This window comes from Carettochelys insculpta, chromosome 1 (assembly GCF_033958435.1).
Source record: "Carettochelys insculpta isolate YL-2023 chromosome 1, ASM3395843v1, whole genome shotgun sequence".
NCBI lineage: Eukaryota > Metazoa > Chordata > Testudines > Carettochelyidae > Carettochelys > Carettochelys insculpta.
Genome location: NC_134137.1, coordinates 35,546,674 through 35,569,068, shown reverse-complemented (window position 1 = coordinate 35,569,068; position 22,395 = coordinate 35,546,674). Strand labels below are relative to the sequence as shown.

The window sequence follows — 22,395 nt, the reverse complement described above, 5'->3', positions numbered from 1 at the left end:
GGGGGGTTTGTTTGTTTTTGTTTTTAAATATGTGTTGCTCTCATAATAGCATGCCACTGCTTATATTCTAAAAGTGATGTAAGGCTTACTGTATGTAACTGTTTCTCTAGTGCATGTATGAACTTTATCCATTAGGGCAAGCAGCAAAACAAGCTTTAATCTCATGTGGCCTTCCTTCACAGTAAACTCTGAATTGAATTAAAGAAAAAGAAAACACCACAGTGAGCAAAATAGAGAAGTTGCTGGTAGAGCTCTACTGTTAAATTCCCAAGACTGTTTTTAAAAACTACCTAGGTTATAACAATGCATGGTAGTTGTGCACACACTACATAATAGACATCTCTTTCCCTCTCTCTTTAAAAAATAAAGTTCCATTTATTTCATGGGAAAAATTATTGTTAAAGGACACTTAAAATTGGCTGAGTAACATTGGAATAAAGCATTAGAACTGTCAATTATTATTATTTATTAATGTTATAATGACAATTTGTAAAGTGCCTTTCCTACTCAAGACAATATCACCTCCTAAAACACACATTGGACCAGATTTCTCCCTGGTGCAAATTCAAGGAAATCAAAGGAATTACCTCAGGGATTAAACTGACCCATTGTAATATTCTTCTTCTTGTAGCTTAAACTTTCTCAGATGTTTTTGAGCAAAGGCCCCCCCATGTGTGTTGTGTTTATGTTGTAATAAAAACAGATCATTAGCCTGGTAAGAAATGATCTACCCAAAACAACACAAGTATTGTCAGGTTTTCCTGTTGTGAAATTTGAAGAATTGTAGACCAGTGCACCACAGAAATATCAAAAGAAAAGACTGCAGGCTGAGCATTTTCTAAGCACGCAGGTGATCCTGTCATGGAGGGTTCTGATTTGGTTTTGGAACAGGCTTGAAAACTCAGATTCAAACTGTGTATTGTAGACAAAACACTCTTCTCCATATGCAGCCCAAGTAATTAGGCTTTGGAGTGGAGATACCACAGGGGCGAGGGAAAGGGAAAAAAAGAATCCTTCCCACAGGCTATGGAGCAACAACAAAGCCACTCTGTGAACCAAATTCAAAAACAAATCTATTGGCACTTAATTTAGTGAAATTGAAATCTCCTTCACATAAAATTTTATCATTACACATAACAGTGATCATTCTATATCATTCATTGATTATATATGAAGAAAGGCTACAGCTACACTAGTGAGTTTTTTCAACAGAACTGGAGTTTTGTTGACAAAAGTCACCACATGCCCACACAAAATATGTTTTGTCGACAGTCTGTTGAGAAAATTTGGTACTTCTGGCAACAACATTCTGCCACTCCCAGATAAGGAAGAGCACCTTTGTCAACAGAATCTGATAATAAAAAAGCTGTGTGGATGCTCTGTAGGGAGGCCTTCTGTTGACAGACAGGGCATCCAGAACACTGAGCAGCTTTGTCTTCTGAGGTTCTGGTTGGCTGTTTTGTCAAGAGAGCAGCTGGGCGGTCCAGCTGTTCTGTCAACAGAACAGATTGCTCTTTCAATCCCCTTCAGTGTAGGGCTGCACCGTTGCCTCACGTTTTGTCAGAAAATGTCTTCCGACAGAAACATCTGTTGAAAGATACTTCTAGTGTAGGCATAGCCTTTATGATCTGCTGGAAGTATTTCATTAGCGTACAAGAGGACTTGATCCAAAATCCAGGATCCAAAGACATCTGAGCTCTGGAGAAGTTCAGATTGGAACCTGAATTGCATATTTGGCCTCATTTTTACAACAGAGAACCCAAAAAAAAAATCAATGCCACAATTGTCTAGCTTTGGGGAAGCTGCAAATCACTTCCAAATTATGTGCTTGCTTTGCCTTGGGAAAATCAGCATGCATACAAGCTAAAAGACTTTCAGAAGCACTCAGCACTCATGTAAACACTGTTCCTATTCATGTCAGCGATACAGCACTTGTCAGCTCCAGTAGGCACACATAATTAGCCCAATGCTGAGTGGTTTTTAAAATCCCATCTATGCTGATGAGGCTGATGGGCTCTTAGAAAGAGTCCATATATACTCATACAATTACAAATCTTACATAGACAATATTATATATTTAGACAATACATACATATGGATCACAAATAGATTACAAGTCAACAAAGTGATGCAGTTGCAATAAAGGCTAATATTCTGGGTGCATTAATAGGCATGTCGTGTGTAAGACAGGGGATGTAATTACCCTGCTGTCCTAACATTGGTGAGGCCTCTACTGGAGTACTGTGTCTAGTTCTGGGTGCAACATTTTAGGAAACGTGGACAAACTGGACAGAGTCCAATGGAGAGTGACAAAAAACCTAAAAGTTTTAAATTCCTTACCCATAAGGACATGTTAAAAATGGGTACCTTTAGATTGGGGTGGAGAGAGTGGGAACGCTGGTAACAGTCTTAAGACATGGCAAAGGTAATTATAAACATGAAGATACTTGATTGCTCTTTGTGTCCACTGAAGGTAAGGCGATAAGTAAGGAGCTTAATCAGCTGCAGATTCAGGATATTCAGCAGCAGATTTAGGAGATTCAGGATATTAGCAAAAGCATCCTAACTAAGAGGGTATTTAAGATCTTGAACAGATTTACAAGGGAGGTTGTGGAATTCCCATCACTGGGAGTTTTTAAGAACAGACTGGACAGATGCCTGTCAGGGATGGTCTATGTCTATTTGATCCTGCCTCAGCATGGAGGGCTAGACTTGATGATTTCTCAAGGTCCCTTCCAGCCCTATATGTCTGTATCTGCACTTTGAGCTGGAGGTGTCATTTCCAGCTCAGGCAGACACAATAGCGCTAGGTATGATAGCACTAGAGCACTACAAACAGAAATGAGGTCCTTGCTGTTTGAATGGCAGGAGGGACTAGCCACTCAAGCCCACACCTTATGTCTCAAACAGGATCACATGTCGAGTGCTACCCATCCCACCACAGCCTTTTGAAGCTATATCTGGAGGAGGGACCACTGATCATGGAATCTGAAGATCAATGGCCCAAGCTGTATAAAAGAAAAAGAAGCTATTCATGGGAATGCTTATTTGAATGGACATTAGACCACAGAAAAATGGGGTTTGTTGGACTTCTACCAGAGCTGTCAGAATTTGGGGGGGGGGGCATATTAGCAGATTCTTTTATTGTTTTTAATATTTTCTCTATAATAATTTCAACTTAAGAATCCATGTGCTTGCTCATAAACAGCAGTGCTGTAAAACTCATAACTTCTGGCAATTAGTGTTTGAAGAGCAAAGTGCAGTTGCTGGCCAGTTTAAGCTGTTTGGCTTGCTGGGTGTACTATAGTCCATTAAAGAAATGCTCCTGCCTGAAAAACACCCAGTTCATCAGGAGAGAAATGTGGGTCTCAGTCCAAGAAAGAAGATTGCTGGAAACTGGGAGTCTAGAATGGGTGCCCTCCAAGGACCATGGAGGCAAAATACAGATGCAATTTCACAGAATTGGGACAGGCCCAATAGTCTTTTTCATGCAGAATGGGAGAGGCAAATCCCATTTTCCCTGCCTGGCCCCCAGTTGAATAATATGGGTGGAGATTCTCTCTGAGGGGATCGAAGCTAGTTTGTCCTAGTACGCCCCCTTCCCATGTATCTTATTGTAGAAGGGGATGACTGGGTGCTGGTGTCTGAACACTTCCACAATATATAGCCAGAAGAATTACTTCAGATTTGCACTTATAGCTGAGAGCAAAATTAGGTTCCCAAAAGAACAAAATTGGACAGTTTCATTACAACTTGTCACCATAACCTAATATCTAAAATGTACTTGACTATTGTTAATTAGAAGATTGACACCAGACTGTAGCTAAATGGAGAATAATGTCCATCAACAAAGCACATATTATGTATTGTAAAAGATCCCCAAATTATCCCTTGCTAAATGCAATATGTTCTTAGATAGTTTGGTGGTAAGATAATTGGTTTTCTGATTTTTCCACTGCAAACACAGAGGCCAAGCCATGATCTCATCAGCACGTCCTATTTTACCCACAGAAGTTTAAATACACAATAGGGCTTCTACAATCAGAACCTTCTAACACACTCTCTGGTAGCTTTGGCTGAAGCTCTGCAAATACCATCAATGGGAACCAAACTCCTGTTGCTCATGAAAGAACAGCATACTCTAAACAAGTACAAAATATACACATCCTCTGAATGAAATTTGGTTAGGATTTTCCAGGCATAACACTAATAAACAAGCCAGGAAATCTGAGAACAGATTATCAAAGTGTTTGAAAATAATATATTCTATTCATGATTTTAGATGACAGTTATTTATCTCCACTCTTATTTTTTAGATATATGAAAGTGCTTTTACCAAAAATATTTTGTTAAGTGTCTGAAAAAAATAATAATTAAACCATGGATTACACCTTGTCAGGACTTAAAGAGTTATTGTTTTGCTTTCAATAGCATTAAGCTTCTCTCTGTGCCCATATAATTTTTCTCCCACCTGCCACTAAAACAGCTATTAGGGAGGGACCTTGTCTGTGCCATACATTGAGTTTCAGCAAATATCTAACCCCTCTGTATGGCTCCAATGTAATTATTCTATTCTGGTTCTTTTTCTGCCTAAGAGCCAAGACAATGCACGTAAATGAAAACAATTCCAGTGCTAAGCTAACAGATCAGAAACTGAATGGAAACATCATAATTACATATATGAGCCCCAGGAATCAGAGCCAAGTTAAATCAAATGCAGCTTGGAATAAGTCCAATTCGGTTGAAATCTCCAGGGCAAAAGCAGCTGAGGCCTAGAGAGTTATATAAGACACATACAGGTAATCTGAACATAAATGTGTGTGAACAGCAAAACAGGGTAGCATTCACTAGCTTTGCTTTCAGTATGACAAATGTATGGACTTGTTCTGACAGCTAAGCACCACTCTCGTAGTGCAGAGCAATTAGAAGCCTGGTGTGAGCAGAGTTCATTGTGTGAACCATATACCAGTGACCCCCTGAACATAAACCTCATGCAAATTACAATGTTTTGCCACTTACAGGATAACTTTGCCAATATAAGGTACAATTAACTAACATGACCGCTTGCCCCCAGCAGAACACTGTTGTAACAATAGGGATCTAACAGGCATAATTAGTGGAGCACATAAGAGCTGTGTCTACACGTGCACGCTACTTCGAAGTAGCGGCACTAACTTCGAAATAGCGCCCGTCGCGGCTACACGCATCGGGCGCTATTTCGAAGTTAACTTCGACGTTAGGCGGCGAGACGTCGAAGTCGCTAACCTCATGAGGGGATCGGAATAGCGCCCTACTTCGACGTTCAATGTCGAAGTAGGGACCGTGTAGACGATCCGCGTCCCGCAACGTCGAAATTGCTGGGTCCTCCATGGCGGCCATCAGCTGGGGCGTTGAGAGATGCTCTCTCTCCAGCCCCTGCGGGGCTCTATGGTCACCGTGGGCAGCAGCCCTTAGCCCAGGGCTTCTGGCTGCTGCTGCGGCAGCTGGGGATCCATGCTGCAGGCACAGGGTCTGCAACCAGTTGTCGGCTCTGTGTATCTTGTGTTGTTTAGTGCAACTGTGTCTGGGAGGGGCCCTTTAAGGGAGTAGCTTGCTGTTGAGTCCGCCCTGTGACCCTGTCTGCAGCTGTGCCTGGCACCCTTATTTCGATGTGTGCTACTTTGGCGTGTAGACGTACCCTCGCAGCGCCTATTACAATGTGGTGCCGCGCAACGTCGAAGTTGAACATCGACGTTGCTGGCCCTGGAGGACGTGTAGACGTTATTCATCGAAATAGCCTATTTCGATGTTGGCTTCACGTGTAGACGTAGCCAAGAAGGGTGAATAGGATTCTCTACTTGTAACTCTCATTTGGAATCCTAAAAATGTCACCCTCCTGGTTTCCTCCATGACATATCTGCGGATTCAAGGATCCACCATTTCACCACTGAGCCATCATCATCACCATTTCCATCATAATTAGCTGAATCCTGAATTGCACCTGCCATATGAGATTTTGGTTCCTGCAGTCGTCCTCAACTCATACATCATTCTTCTTCATCTTACTTCTTCTCAATACCTCTCCCTCCCCTCTTTTTTTAAATGACAGTCTGTCTTATCCAGACAAGATGACATTTTGAAAGGGCACTATGAGCTTGTGACTAGATAGGCAGCTGAAAGCTTTACCTTAAAGTGCACTATGGCTGGTACAAATTGGCCAGGTCTTGAAGTAGCTGATAAAACTAAATGCAATGGATGTGTTTCTTCAGCAGCAAGGTGGCAAGTAGCATTCAGTAACAGAGAAAGAAGCTGCATTTTCATCTCAACTGCAGGGCCCTAAATTGAGTGGTGCTACCTCCTGCTGAAATAAGAAGGTTTTTGTTTTGTATATAACTCAATATGTTTATCCATGGAAAAATAAGATAGGCTTTTATCACATGAAGAGCATTAAAATGTATTTATGGAGATTCATCCTGATTTTGCATACACAGGTGTAGATGAGAAGAAAATCAGCTTTAAGTGGTATCAGAATGAGGCCCTGTGTGTCCTAATTAGGTGTGGGGAAAGAACAGGCTGGGGAAGAAGGCAGTGATAGAAGTCATAAACAACTCCAGATCACTTCTTGCTGTTTCTGTAGGGCCACAGCTGAAGCACAATAGCCACCGATGACAGTGCAGTGACATTTATTTGCCTCAGTTATGCTGATGCCATGGTACATAACTTGCCCCCACCTCTGCAAGGAGAATGATAAACTTCTATTGAATTCATCCAAGATGGCCCAGGAGAACCACCTTTCAATATTTCTTGACTGCCACTAAATGTTTAGATTTTCATTTCTGTGACCTGAGTAACAATTACTTAACTACTCTGTGAAAAAAGGCCCTTTCCTTACTGGCCTCACATTCCCTGCTGACATTTTAGTTTTATCTCTCAGAGCCATGAATTTTTGATTCAAGTGTGCTAGTCCTCTTCAAACTACTGAACTACTCACCATTGAACTGATGCAAATAGCTAATAAATAAGCAGAATATAAAAGGCTATTATGCCAGTTTAAAACAATACCATAAAATCTTAGCGTGTCTTATGCTGTCACTAGTGCTAGTCAGGTAGCATATTTCAGCTTGTAACTTTCTGGCTTTGTATTCTGGGCAGCAATCTGTAAATTAGCTTCACCTTCATACTGCTTGGAAATTATATATTCATTTGTTAGGCTGAGAAACTAGTTCTTCTTCCAACACTCCCATTCAGCTCCTCTCTTGTATCAAATGTCACTGTAATCCTTACAAGAAAGAAGTATCCCTCATATTCTCCCTAGTTTCTAGAGGTGAGAACCAGGGTCTAATTCTTTTCTTTTTAAGACTGACTTGCTCCCAACCCTTGAAAGGCCCTCCTCAAAGATTAAACTCACAGCCCTGAGTATACAAGGTCAATGCTCTAACCACTGAGCTATCCCTTCCCCCACAACATAAGCTGCATCAAACCCAGGCCTCCTACATGGTAGGCAAGAATTCTACCACTGAAGCACTAGATACTACCAGCCCACAATGCCCCTCTGCCATGCACATTAGACAAACTGAACAGTCCCTGCCTCAAGGGATGAATGGACACAAACCAGACATCAGGAACTAAAATACACAGAAACCTGTAGGGGAACACTTTATCCGGACAGGATATACGATAATGGACCTTCGAGTGGCCTTCTGGTTACAAAGGATTTTACCACTAGATTGCAAAGGGAGACAACTGAACTGGAATTCATTTGGAAGTTTGACACATTTAACCAGGGGTTTAACAGAGATCTCAATTATCTTACACGTTACAAGGATAATTTCACCACTTTTGATATTTGCAGGAATGGCACTCATCCAAGTTACTTTAATTTACTCCTGTTATAGGTACTAGTAATGACTGGTGACTCCCCCACCCCTCTTTTTCCCGTTTTCTTCCCTCCCCTGCCCACCACCTCGTACACATGTATACACTGTACTCTCATTTTTGCTTCAGATCTGATTAAGCGGGACTTACCCACAAAAGTTCTTTACCTAATACATAAAATTTTTCATCTTTAAGTTGCTTCAGGACTGCTTGTTTGTTTTTGGAGGGGGGGGTTGTTTTGGTTTGGTTTGGTTTGGTTTTTGGTAAAGGTATAGGCTGAGGGATTTGGGCTTGTTTAGTTTACAGAAGAGAAGACTTAGGGTGATTTAGTAGCAGCCTTCAGCTTCCTGAAGGGGAGCTCTAAAGAGGAGGGTGAGAAATTGTTCTCAGTAGTGTCAGATGGCAGAACAAGGAGTAATGGTCTGAAGTCAAAGAAGCAGAACTATAGGTTGGACATTAGGAAAAACGATTTCTCCAGAAGGGTGGTGAAGCACTGGAGTGAACTGTCTAGAGAGGTGGGGGATTCTCCGTCCCTCGAGGTTTTGAGTCTGGGCTTGACAAAGTCCTGGCTGGGATGACTTAGTGGGAGTTGATCCTTCTTGAAGCAGGGGGCTGGACTAAATGATCTCCTGAGGTTGCTTCCAGCCCTGTGATTCTATGATTCTAAAGCTATAAGTTAACATGGTTATGCCTCTGAGATTAGTAGTATACAGAGAGTGTAAGTGAAAGGACAATCAGGGCCCCCAGTTTCAAAGCGAGCGTTTGTTTGTTTAAGAATATAAGAACATAAGAATGGCCATAGTGGGTCAGACCAAAGGTCCATCCAGCCCAGTATCCCGTCTGCCGACAGTGGCCAATGCCAGGTGCCCCAGAAAAGGAGAACAGAAGACAATGATCAAGTGATTTATCTCCTGCCATCCATCTCCTGCCCTTGTACTGAAGGCTAGGGCACCATACTTTACCCCTGGCTAATAGCCATTTATGGACCTAACCTGCAAAAATTTATCGAGCTCTTTTTTAAACCCTAATAGAGTCCTGGCCTTCACAGCCTCCTCGGGCAAGGAGTTCCACAGGTTGACTGTGCGCTGTGTGAAGAAAAATTTCCTTTTATTAATTTTGAACCTACTACCCATCAATTTCATTTGGTGTCCCCTAGTTCTTGTATTATGGGAAAAGGTAAATAATTTTTCTATGTTCACTTTCTCCACACCATTCATGATTTTATATAGCTCTATCATATCACCCCTCAATCGCCTCTTTTCCAGACTAAAAAGTCCCAGTCTCTCTAGCCTCTCCCCATATGGGACCCGTTCCAAACCCCTAATCATCTTAGTCGCCCTTTTCTGTACCTTTTCTAATGCCAATATATCTTTTTGAGGTGAGGAGACCACATCTGCACGCAGTACTCAAGATGCGGGTGTACCATAGTTTTATATAAGGGAAGTACGATATCTTTTGTTTTATTATCTATCCCTTTTTTAATAATTCCTAACATCCTATTTGCTTTACTAACTGCCGCTGCACACTGCATGGATGTCTTCAGAGAGCTATCCACTATAACTCCAAGATCCCTTTCCTGATCTGTCGTAGCTAAATTTGACCCCATCATGTTGTACGTGTAATTTGGGTTATTTTTTCCAATGTGCATTACCTTACACTTATCCACATTAAATTTCATTTGCCATTTTGCTGCCCAATCACTCAGTTTGCTGAGATCTTTTTGTAGTTCTTCACAATCCCTTTTGGTTTTGACTATCCTGAACAACTTGGTGTCATCTGCAAACTTTGCCACCTCACTGCTCACCCCATTTTCTAGATCATTGATGAACAAGTTGAACAGGATCAGTCCCAGGACTGACCCCTGGGGAACACCCCTAGTTACCCCCCTCCATTGTGAAAATTTACCATTTATTCCAACCCTTTGTTTTCTGTCTTTTAACCAATTCCCGATCAATGAAAGGATCTTTCCTCCTATCCCATGACAGCCTAGTTTACATAAAAGCCTTTGGTGTGGGACCGTGTCAAAGGCTTTCTGGAAATCTAGGTATATTATGTCCACTGGGTGCCCCTTGTCCGCATGTTTATTAACCCCTTCAAAGAATTCTAATAGATTAGTAAGACATGACTTCCCTCTGCAGAAACCATGCTGACTTTTGCCCAACAATTCGTGCTCTTCTACGTGCCTTGCAATTTTATTCTTTACTATTGTTTCTACTAATTTGCCTGGTACTGATGTTAGACTTATCGGTCTATAATTGCCAGGGTCTCCTCTGGAGCCTTTTTTAAATATTGGCGTTATATTGGCCATCTTCCAGTCATTGGGTACCGAAGCGGATTTAAAGGATAGGTTGCAAACCACTGTTGTTAACTCCGCAATTTCACATTTGAGTTCTTTCAGAACCCTTGGGTGAATACCGTCTGGTCCTGGAGACTTGTTACTATTCAGCTTATCAATTAACTCCAAAACCTCCTCTAATGTCACTTCAATCTGGGAGAGTTCCTCAGATTTGTCACCTATAAAGGCTGGCTCAGATTTAGGAACCTCTGTAACATCCTCAGCCGTGAAGACTGAAGCAAAGAAATCATTTAATCGCTCCGCAATGGCACTGTCTTCCTTGATCGCTCCTTTTATATCTTTATCGTCCAAGGGCCCCACTGCTTTTTTAGCGGGCTTCCTGCTTCTAATGTATTTAAAAAACATTTTACTATCGTTTTTTGAATTTTTGGCTACCTGTTCCTCAAAATCTTTTTTGGCTTTTCTTACTACGTTATGACACTTAATTTGGGAGTGTTTATGTTCCTTCCTATTTTCCTCACTAGGATTTGACTTCCACTTTTTAAAAGCTGCCCTTTTCTCTCTCACTGCCTTTTTAACATGGCTGTTAAGCCATGGTGGTTCTTTGTTAGGTCTCTTACTCTGTTTTTTTATTTGGGGTATACATTTAAGTTGGGCCTCTAGTATGGTGTCTTTAAACAGTTTCCATGCAGCTGCCAGGGATTTTAGTTTAGTTACTCTACCTTTTAGTTTCTGTTTAACTAGCTTCCTCATTTTAGTGTAATTCCCCTTTTTGAAATTAAATGCCGGAGTGTTTGACCGCTGCGGTGTTCTTCCCAACACAGGAATATTAAAAGTTATTATATTGTGGTCACTATTTCCAAGCGGTCCAGTAACAGTTACCTCTTGGACCAGATCCTGCGTTCCAGTCAGGACTAGATCGAGAATTGTCTCTCCCCTTGTGGGTTCCTGTACTAGCTGCTCCAAGAAGCAGTCATTTAAGGCATCAAGAAATTTAATCTCTGAATCCTGTCCTGAGGTGACACGTACCCAATCAACATGGGGATAATTGAAATCTCCTATTATTACTGTGCTTTTTATTGTGATAGCCTCTTTAATCTCCCTTAACATTTCAGCATCACTATCACTGTCCTGGTTAGGTGGTCGGTAATATATTCCTAATGCCATATTCGTATTAGAGGAATGAATTGTTATCCATAATGATTCTATGGAACATTTTGATTCCTTTAGGATTTTTGTTTCATTTGATTCTATATTATCCTTCACATATAGTACCACTCCGCCACCCGCACGACCTGTTCTGTCTTTCCGATATAATTTATATCCCGGTATGATAGTATCCCACTGATTGTCCTCATTCCACCATGTTTCTGTGATGCCTATTATGTCAACTTCCTCCTTTGATATGAGGTACTCCAGTTCACCCATCTTATTAGACAGACTCCTAGCATTTGTGTATGAAACATTTGACAAATACAGAAAGTATTCAAAAGTCCATCAGGTGGAGTGGGAGCAAAAAGGCAGTTGTCCGAGGGCTTGCAGTTTCAAAGGGAACCAGAGCTCTGTCTGCCACTCCTGTTATTTTAGCAGTGGCAGCAGCATGATTTCTGGGCCCATTTGAAACACTGCAGTAATGCTGCTGTGCCACTTTGTACAGCTCTGAAAGAATGGTGGGGAAGCCCAGAACCATGGTCTGAGTGGCTCTAAGGGATGACTACCCTTGGCCCCATCCCTTCTGGGCTACAGAGATAGGCCCTCCTCCAACCTTGCCTGGGGGCGCACAATGACTGTTAGCCCCATTGGTAACCCCTGACATTAGCCTTTACATTCATGGGGAGAACACTGTAAAAACTGAAAGCAACAAAAAAGTACCCACAATATCCAAATGTCAGAGAACAATATTGTACCATACGATGCTAGGATAACTCCAGAATATGGATTACCTGAAAAATATCTTATTACTGCGGTAAATCTGCAATAGTTACTCAAGAGAAGATTTGATGAGCCTGTTCTCATTTCATTTTTTGCTATTGGGTATGAAAATCTCAAAGGTTTCTCTGCTACAGGAACTGTTATTAGTCGATGGCTGAGAAAGTTTTACAGTGCAAAAAAGAAAAAAAAAGGAGAAATTTAGGAAATAAAACAGAGTTAGGATGTTTATCATTTTCCATCTTTGCACAGGACAGCACAGCAACACAGCAATTAAGTTTGTTACTTGTAGTTGTTTTTGTCTGATGTTCGTGATTATTCCAGAGCATACACTTGGGCCTTGCTTTGAAAAGTAAAAAGAGCAGCAACATTAGCTCAGTTACCTGAACATGACTAACACAGTTAGTGTTAACACAGCATGTGTTAACTGGCTGCATTGTAGTGCAAGTGCTAATCTCAGTTACAAACCAGTCAGCCAACATAGTTTCAAACAGGTTAGTTAGGGCTGGTAGTAAAATGTCTATTAAAACTTACTTTTCTACGGAATTTTTTTTACTAACTGGAGATTTTCATGGAAAGTGTGTTTTTATCAAAAAATGTTAGGGCTGTTTTTTATAGAGGGAGCAAAACAAAAGTGATTCTTAAATATTGAAAAATTTCAACAAAAACTAAGTTGTTATAATTCTTCAGGTTTTCATGCACAAATTGAAAGCCACAAAACTGTGCTTGTCCAGAATCAAATAATGTGATTTTTCACAAGGAAAAAATGTCCCAAAAAGCTCCAAGTATTAACCTGCATCTTAATAGGGATTCTTTTTCAACAGTGTTAATGGAAGTTGTCCAAGCTAACGCAATTGGAAATAATAATAATAATAATAATAATAATAATAATAATAATAAAAATAATAAATGACAAGTCCTTAAATGCCACCCTCGGGATCCTGTGCTTTCTGGCAGGGTTTAGTGTGCCTCAAAGATTCACGGTGGCCCCTTTCACTACCTAGGGTCAGTCCAAAGTCAAAGAGTCCTGGCTTACGGAACCAGTCTCATCAACAGCAAGTCCCAAGCAGGGAGGAGACAAGTTCTGCTCAGCAGGTTTGGGCACTCCTGTCCTTCCAGAGAGGCAGCTCTCCAGAGGAAGGGTGTGGGGAGACTAGGCCCACTCACTACTCTGGACTCTGAATTGAGTACACTAAATGAAGGTGGCTGTAAGGACTTTACCCCTGCCCCAAACTCAGCAGCCTTTTCCCTGGACTGCTGCTCCCCACCACTTCCCCCTAGCAGTTTCACCCTTGTACCTGGCTGCACCACCTTGCTCTTCTCAATTGCCAGCCTCTATTCCTCATCCACCTCTCAGATCCCTCCCCACTTCTGCCTACGGGGAAGCCTTTCATAGGGAGCCAGAAGGCCTTCACTAGCAACAGGTACCTGATTAGCCTCTGTTGCCAGCTGACTCCTAATGGGTCCCAGCTGCTTGTCCATTCTGCAGGGCTGCACCCTCTGTGAGCCTAGGAGGGGAGCAAAAAGGCATTTATCCAACACCCAAAGTGCTCACCCTCCATCTGCAGCTTGTGATCTGCCACAAATAAATAATAATATATTACCCAACAACCACACCCTTTTGACCCTTCTGTTTCAGGCTCAGGTGTGAGACTGAGAAGTTGACTAACGAGTAAAAAAAAACAAAAAACCAACTTTACAAACCTTCAGGAATGCAATAGCTGCAATCATTATTTGGAACAGAATATATTTCAGATCTCCAGTCTGAATATGGAATACCCCTAATCTCCAAATTGATGCTGTAAAACTTGGTTTCTGGGAGGATTAAGCTGCTCGACAACAGAGTCCTTCTGTCTTAGCTCCCTAAATCCACACTCATGCATTCATGGTGACAATATAGTTTAGATAAATTGAATTTGAAAATTCCTGCCTAACTGATATTCTTTTGACTGAGCTCTTTGTGGAGTTGCTTTCTAGGGCTATGTCTAAACTAGAGGGTTTTGTTTCCAAAACTGGCATTTTGTCAACAAAACCCAGGGAGCATTCAGATTCCCAAGGCGTTCTGTTGACAGTAAATCTACACAATGCAGCAATTTTGTCATCAGACGTATCCCACTCCCCATGAGGCAGAACGCCTCTGCCGACACAGATCTGTGAACAAAAAATCAGTCTGGACATTCTGAGGAGCCCTTGGTTGACAGACAGGAATTCTGAGACACCAGGCAGCCCTGTCTGCTGTGCTTCCAGTTGGCCATTCTGTTGAGACAGCAGGCAGGCAGTGCAGCTGCTCTCTGCTGGAAAAGCGGATTGACAGATGGATCCACTTTTATGTGTGACCACAATCTGTAGACAAGTATCAGAGAGGTAGCCGTGTTAGTCTGTAGCTTTGAAAACAACAAGAAGTCTTGTGGCACCTTATAGAGATATTTTGGAGCATAAGCTTTTGTGGGCAAAGACCCGCTTCATCATCTGATGAAGAGGGTCTTTGCCCACGAAAGCTTATGCTCCAAGATATCTGTTAGTCTGTAAGGTGCCACAAGACTTCTTGTTCTCGAATCTGTAGACAGAAGTTTTGTTGGCAAATATCTTCCTATAGTAACTGTAGTGTAGACATAGCCAGTGAGCACATCTTAATAGTAGAAATTGTAAGATATTTTTGCTATTAAAATAATAAACTGATGTTTTTAAAGATAGTGGGGTTAGCATGATACAAGATGATTATACTGCCATCCCAGGATGGGCTTATTACACTTTGGCTGTGTCTACACTACAAAAATGACTTGGAAGTTGCTTACTTCAAAGTACACCTTCAAAGAAAGCAACTTCAAAGTTAAGCATCTCCACAGACCCTGTTTCGAAGTTAAACTTCCTGGGAATAGAGTAAGGACTTTGAATTTGGGCTCCCAAAGTTAACTTTGAAGTAAGGGAAAATGTGTGTAGACTCTCTGCTGGATACTTCAAAATAGTGCCAAACTTCAAAGTTAGTTCCTAACGTAGATGAGCCCTTTGTGTTTTACTGTGAATTGGGTCCAAACTATACGTAACTACTATGAAATTGATTCATATTACCACTTTAGAAACACTTTAAAATCTCTCCATAGTGAGACATTCAAAAGAACATTAAAATCCATCAACTCCTAGAGCATGAATTCACAGTCAGCAAGCATAAGTCTTGAATAGCATTGAAATCTGCTCTAGGCAAAGATGGTATATAAACACCAGTTTGCCCTGTCCTTCTACCTAGAGGGAAAAGTGCTGGAGAATAGAGGACACAAAATACACTAAAGCATGAGCACTCAAATGATCAAAAAGGCCTTATCCAGAAATATAAACAATTCTCCATCATGGTCTGCACAAAAATATTCAAGGATTGTTGAGTGAAAATGTTGTGTTATCTTCTATTCCATTGCAGTAGTGGGCAAAAGGGTAGTTCTTTTTGAATGAGAATTCCCCATGTCTATTGGATCTACAATTAGATCTTCTTATCTATATAGCCTCTTACATTATCCACCAGAGTGGCTGCCCTGTCTTACCTGATCCCTTCCATTTGCTCTCTACCTTTTTCCTTTGCCCCCTCCTCCGCTTTTGTTTTTTTCATATGTAAACATTTCACTTCCCTTTTTTATCTTTTTTCCTACAAATTTTCACCCTGAGTTTCAGCCTTAACTTACTATTACATCTTTCCTAGATTTCTCTCTTCCACCTTTCTCATTCAGTCCCATTTCTTCACATCCCTCTCTCCTCATCTTTCTCTATAGACCTTCATTTTTCTCCTCTAGTTCTCATTATTTTTTACCTGTTAGGGACTACCTGATCTTTCCCAACCTCAGACCATTTTTTGGCTCTGTCTGCAACTCCCCCTTCTCGCTAAGGTCTTGTGGTCAGAAGAAAATTATATTGATTTAACCAAGGGTATGAATTTAAACTGATTTAATTCAACTAGTGCAAACTCCTGTTTGGACATGCATATTTCAGCTTTGTGCCTTTTCTCATTAAATTGACTAGCAGGAAGTGGTTTAAACTAAAAAATTTAAAAAGCTCTTAACCTGAAAGAACATAGATGTATTTGAATTGCTTTAACAAAATCAATTTTAAAAACAAATTAATTTAACCTGATACAACTTTCTTGTGCAAAGGCTAGGTTCTTCCTTTAAAACAAACAAACAAACAAATAAACAAACAAACAACCCGACCTCCGTATCCTTGCAGTGAAAACTTCCTCCCTTAATGGATTTTCTCCTGATTGGGTTTATACCAATCTCTCAGGCTGCGTCTACACGTGCACGCTACTTCGAAGTAGCGGCACCAACTTCGACATAGCGCCCGTCACGTCTACATGCGTCGGGCGCTATTTCGAAGTTAACTTCGACGTTAGGCAGCGAGACGTCGAAGCCGCTAACCTCATGAGGAGATAGGAATAGCGCCCTACTTCGACGTTCAACGTCGAAGTAGGGACAGTGTAGACGATCCGCGTCCCGCAACGTCGAAATTGCTGGGTCCTCTATGGCGGCCATCAGCTGCGGGGTTGAGAGATGCTCTCTCTCCAGCCCCTGCGGGGCTCTATGGTCACTGTGGGCAGCAGCCCTTAGCCCAGGGCTTCTGGCTGCTTCTGCGGCAGCTGGGGATCTATGCTGCAGGCACAGGGTCTGCAACCAGTTGTCAGCTCTGTGTATCTTGTGTTGTTTAGTGCAACTGTGTCTGGGAGGGGCCCTTTAAGGGAGCGGCTTGCTGTTGAGTCCGCCCTGTGACCCTGTCTGCAGCTGTGCCTGGCAACCCTATTTCGATGTGTGCTACTTTGACGTGTAGACGTTCCCTCGCTGCGCCTATTTCGATGTTGGGCTGAGCAACGTCGAAGTTGAACATCGACGTTGCCGGCCCTGGAGGACGTGTAGACGTAGCCTCAGTAAAGCAATTCAAAAATAAACTGGGACATGCTATAGAATCTTACAGTAAATAATGGGAAATGGAAGATAGACTACAGTTCTTTTTAAAAAGTAATTTAACAGTAGCGGAGAACTATCTTCTTGTAGATTGCTCTTATCTTATTGTTATTAATACTTTTACTGTTGTTGTAAGTACATCATTTTCACGTATACACTGCACTGGTGCATAAACAATAATGGTACTGAAAATGCTCCTGTGGACCTACTGCATGTGTATGTTACTGATATACAAATGCGAAACCATATCTAGACAAATGTATATAAAAATGTGAGTGTATTTTAAATAAATTCACCAGGCCCCAAGATACCATATTAATGCTAGCTGGCACTTTACATGTGCTTTCAGAATATGTCATGAGAGTAATGTAAGCACCTTTCACAAATGTTTAAATACCATTATTTGATATTAATCTTGCTCCTGGATACAAATATATATTTCTAAAGTTGTATTAGTACAAGCACAGATTGTGAAGTTCTTTGTTTTTTTCACATTCTCATGGAAGAAAAGGATAACGAGTGACATACACTTTATAATACCGTCGAACGTTGACTTTTACTGTCATTACCAGTATGTTTTCCCTTGCAGGAAAATTTTTAAAAAATGCTCCCAAAGAAGCCTTCAGGACTCAGTTTGGGAAGCAAAAAGCTCAACTGCAGTCTAGTTTGCATCAGGGTTGAATGTGATGGGAAAATATTTGAAACAGAACAGCAATGACCAGGCTTTAGGCATTAGCATTCATCCCCATGCAGAAGAAATTGAGGAGTGAAGCATAAATCATGGAATCACTTATAATTAAAATTAAAAAGTTTCTCTAAGCTTAGAGGAAATACTTTTTATTTACTTATCTATGGAATGACTCAGTGCAGATGTACAGATTATATCATGCAAATTTCTCATCTTACATGACAATGATAGGTCATGAATCAAAGTCCTGAAACAGGCAAAAAATACAATGAATAATAAGGCATTCAGAAGTTTAACAAATGGCTGGAGGGAGGCCAAAGACAGTTCTCAGTGCCCACAGCCACTGTTTGTTTTAGGGCTAGCCTGTGAGCACCTACTCAGCTTTCAACATATGAATAGCACTATTTATTTGCTTCTTTTGAGATACAATTTTTGAGCGTATTTTACTGGCACTAATAGGTAATATATATCTCCCTAGTCACTGCATGCACAGGTATTTTAGCTGTGTAGTCAGATTATGTCCTTATTTTGGCACAAAATATGTTATTATTGTGCACAAACATTCCCTGAAAAAAAAACAGCATTCACTTTAGTACTGCTAAAATACAATATATTGGAAAATGAGGGGAAAAAATCACTGTATAGAATATGTTATTTACGTTACTGAATTATTCATAGAACCCCTACCTGAATTTTGAATTCAGCTTTTGTTTATTGTTTGCTTGGGAGTGGGTTCCATATTTCCACTTGTATTTCTTCAAAGTTCAAAAGTGCTACAAGAATGCAAGCTAAAAATATACACACCTTCCTCTCCGAATATATAGGAAATTCAAGCCAAGCTATCTTCCTCAAATTCTTAAATGGAATGCTGAGAATTCATCAAAATATGGAACAGTTAAAATAAGGTTATGAAAATCTAAAAGCAAAATGAGTTTCAAAGAAAGTTTGACTCTTTTAATGATGAGACAAAGGTGATTGAAAGACAGCACCAAAGCAGGGAGGTGAAATTACACTGTGTATTTTGCACTTTGGTATCCTTGGTCAAGTAGGCACCAGTTCAACATGATCCCATAACCAGTGAGATTAACTGTGAAGGAATTAGGATATTTTCCACTGTCTATTGAAATCCGATTCTATTGGTTATGGCTAATATGCAGAAAAATAACTTTGACAGATGAGTATCAGAAGGGTAGCCGTGTTAGTCTGGATCTGTAACAGCAACGAAGGGTCCTGTGGCACCTTATAGACTAACAGAAAAGTTTTGAGCATGAGCTTTCGTGAGCACAGACTCACTTTATCAGTAGCAGTGGTACCACTAACTCAGCCAGCAATATCGTCAATCTGTCCAGCTACACGCACAGCTCAGCAGAAGAGTCTGCTCTTCCTCGGGGACTCTCTTTTTGCCCCACCACCCGCACAAACAAAATACAGTTCTGCGGTGATCTGGAAGCCTACTTTCACCATCTCAGACTCAAAGAATACTTTCAACACAACACTGACCAGCACACCATTACACAGACACCCTCCCAGCATCTGATGAAGTGAGTCTGTGCTCACGAAAGCTCATGCTCAAAACTTTTCTGTTAGTCTATAAGATGCCACAGGACCCTTCGTTGCTTTGACAGATGAAAAACTCATATAGTGATCATGCGATTTTTCTTGGTGTTCTCCAGGGGACCAAAGGCAGTAGACTCAGGTTCTTGAGCAACAATCTAAATTTTGAGCACAGGCCCAAAGAAAGAATTATAGGAGGTATGCTAAAATTATTTTTACACCAATATTCCCTGTTCTAAGCAAAGGGGATATTTGCTAGTGCCACTAATCTGTTACCTACTGTCAACAGTTAAAAGAATACTGAAACAAGACCCACCAAACATGCATCTGAAGGCACAAAATAGGTGTATGACTGCCTATTTTGTGCACATGGCTACGATTTGCAACATTTGTTTTAACCTGTGCTCGCCAACAACTTTTGAACTTCAGAAGAAACAGTAATCCGTTTATTGTGCTCACTCTTCTCCTGCATACCCCACCTGTATCCACTCTATAGTCACTTATTTGTCAAAACCTGATCCCTACAACATACCCGCTCCTGTTCCCTTTAGGATTAGCCACAGAAGATGCCCATATTGAACATTTTAGTGGGGTTTGTACACAAGCTTCCTATGCTTCTTTACATCTGACAAGGACATATCAATTTCTAAGAGATTTCCAAGCAATGCCAGGCCTGATCTTGGCAAAAATTAGTCTAATGAAATATTTTTTCATATATATATAGATATATATATTATATATATATAGATATATAGATATATATATAATGCAAAGTTCAGCCCTGCATAATTTCACTGACATGAAAGGTCTTATATTCAGAGCTGAATTCAGCACCTGGTAGCACTGTTAAGAGAGAAAAAAAACAAAAGCAAAACAGGGCTGATCTGAGTTAAGTACCATTTTTGCAGCTGAATTATTCGTACAAAGAGGGATTCTCTTCAGAAGCATTGTGTGTAATCACAGGGAAACAGCTCATCTGCAAAATTTTAATTCTGTTTCAGGCAGCATTCTTTTCAGCAATAATGATGGAGAATATGAGCAGCTGTGGATTATTTTGTCCCAGTCATAATAATTTGATCCAAAGATAAATAAGAGTGAAACACAAATGGGAAGTGAGGAGAGGAAATACTACAGGGAGGATTTTCTGAGCTCCAGTCATCATATTTTGTTCACACTGCACTCAAAGTTTGCTTTTCACTGACAACCTGTTTGTAAAAGGTACAGTGGAAAATATATATTATAATAATTACTACAATAATAATTATCACATTCTGCTGAAGGGTTAATCCTTTGGGTATTAATTTATTTTTCTCATATGCAGGCGCAGTGTCCGTATTCTTCTCACTGCACTTAGCATATTACCAAAGATTAAGGTCTACGCAGTGAAGCAAAAACAAAACACACAGCCATATCACAAATAAGTACAGTAGCAATGAGGTAAATAAAAATTCAGTGTTTACTGAGATTGCTTTTGTACTTCACATTGGAAGATTCACCCAAACTATTTAATAATGAAGAAAGAAAATAATATGAATCACCTCATGCATGAATGACAATACACATGCAAGATTCACCTCATACTACTCTCTAATAATGGAAAATAAGAATAATTTGAATCATCTTACACATACAATGTATCCTTTCTTTTTTTCTCTTGGCATCATCAAAGTTCTGTTTGGCACGAAAGTAGCCTTTGATACTCTGCTGAAATTTGCAATCAAATCTCCCTTTAGTATATTAACTCTATAACCCATTATGGAACATATTACATTTCAAAAAAGCAATTTAGTTAATTAATCAAAAGTGATTTCTCAAATTTAATTAAGATCATTCTACAGCATTAAAATATCATCATAAGTAACAATAGTAAAGACTTTTCTACATTAGCTTGAGACCAAAACACATGCATTTTTATCTATGAATTAAGAAACACAGAACATAGCATTGTTTTAAATGTCTCTTTCCAATAAAAGCAAGAGTTTACACAACCATATGTTACACTGCTTTATTACAAAGACTTTATATGTGAATGCTGATCAAGGTTATTATATTTTTTCACTTGGACTCTCTGAACCACCTGCTTAGAACACCATACATCACTTAGGGAATGACTCAAAGCTGTTATGTTTACAATTTATATTATAAATTTATTTTCACACAGACTAACTTAAATCTCTTCCTTGAACACAGTAATAGCTTTCTGCATTTCTTTTAAGCATTCACAAATTAATAACAAGGTTCACTGACATATAAACAACAATGCTAAAATAGAAAGGCAAACAGACAGGGACCATATAAGAGTCTTCACAACATAATCAGTTACCTATGTTACTGTGAATCTCTTGGAATTCAATCAAGCATAGGATGGAACTGTCACAGCTTCTCCTTAGCAGGTAACAATTGCTGTCAGTAATCCAGAATGAAAGGAAGATGGAATATCTTCCTAGCTGGGGTACAATTCAGTGTCTGCGATACAATTACGACATTACTGATTAGTTCAGACTTTGGTGAGTTAATCCTGTGGGTAATAATTTACTTGCTGTGGCTGTATAATACAGTTTCTAGTGCTTTACCCCTTTGAGGACCATCACTGTAATTATTCCATATGGTATAGTCAACAGGTCCTTCCTGTTTGTCTTTTCCAACCAATTTTATGTGCCCAAATGAGACAATCAACATCAAGCTTTACTCAAAGAAGCACCTATTAGTAGTCTGTACTAGAACTGGGAAAAAGATGGAAGCTCTTTTTATCAAAAGATTTGGTTTCATTCTGATTCAGAACAAAATCCAAACATTTTGAAATTTTGCATGGACAAATATTGAGACTTGTTTCTTTTTTGGGTGGCTATAAATGTTTCATTGTAACAAAATTGAAACATTTTAAATCAATTTTTCCTTTTGTTTCTGTATTCTCTTCTCTTCTCTTCTATTACTAATCTAAGGGTATGGAAAAAACTCTCTGTGAAGAGAGATTAAAAAGAATGGGGCTGTCCCAATAAATGTATAATTCCTGTACAAGAAAATTAAAAACAATTCTAAATACGTAAGTGCTAAATATTGTAGTGATAGCATTTCTTAAATGAAGCACTGGCACTATCATTATTTATGGTTTTTTCTGAATGTTTCTTTAATAT

At 40.0% G+C, this 22,395-nt stretch overlaps 1 protein-coding gene across 1 annotated transcript in view; it reads right to left on the bottom strand.

Annotated features, from left to right (window-relative positions):
* CNTN5 (contactin 5) overlaps positions 1–21,601 on the bottom strand; it is an 850,947-nt gene extending 829,346 nt beyond the window's left edge. Inside the window, exon 1 of the mRNA XM_074981652.1 lies at positions 21,585–21,601. The gene's annotated coding sequence lies outside the window, so the exon portion shown is untranslated. The remainder of the gene's footprint in view (positions 1–21,584) is intronic.
* Between the last annotated feature and the right edge of the window lie 794 nt (positions 21,602–22,395).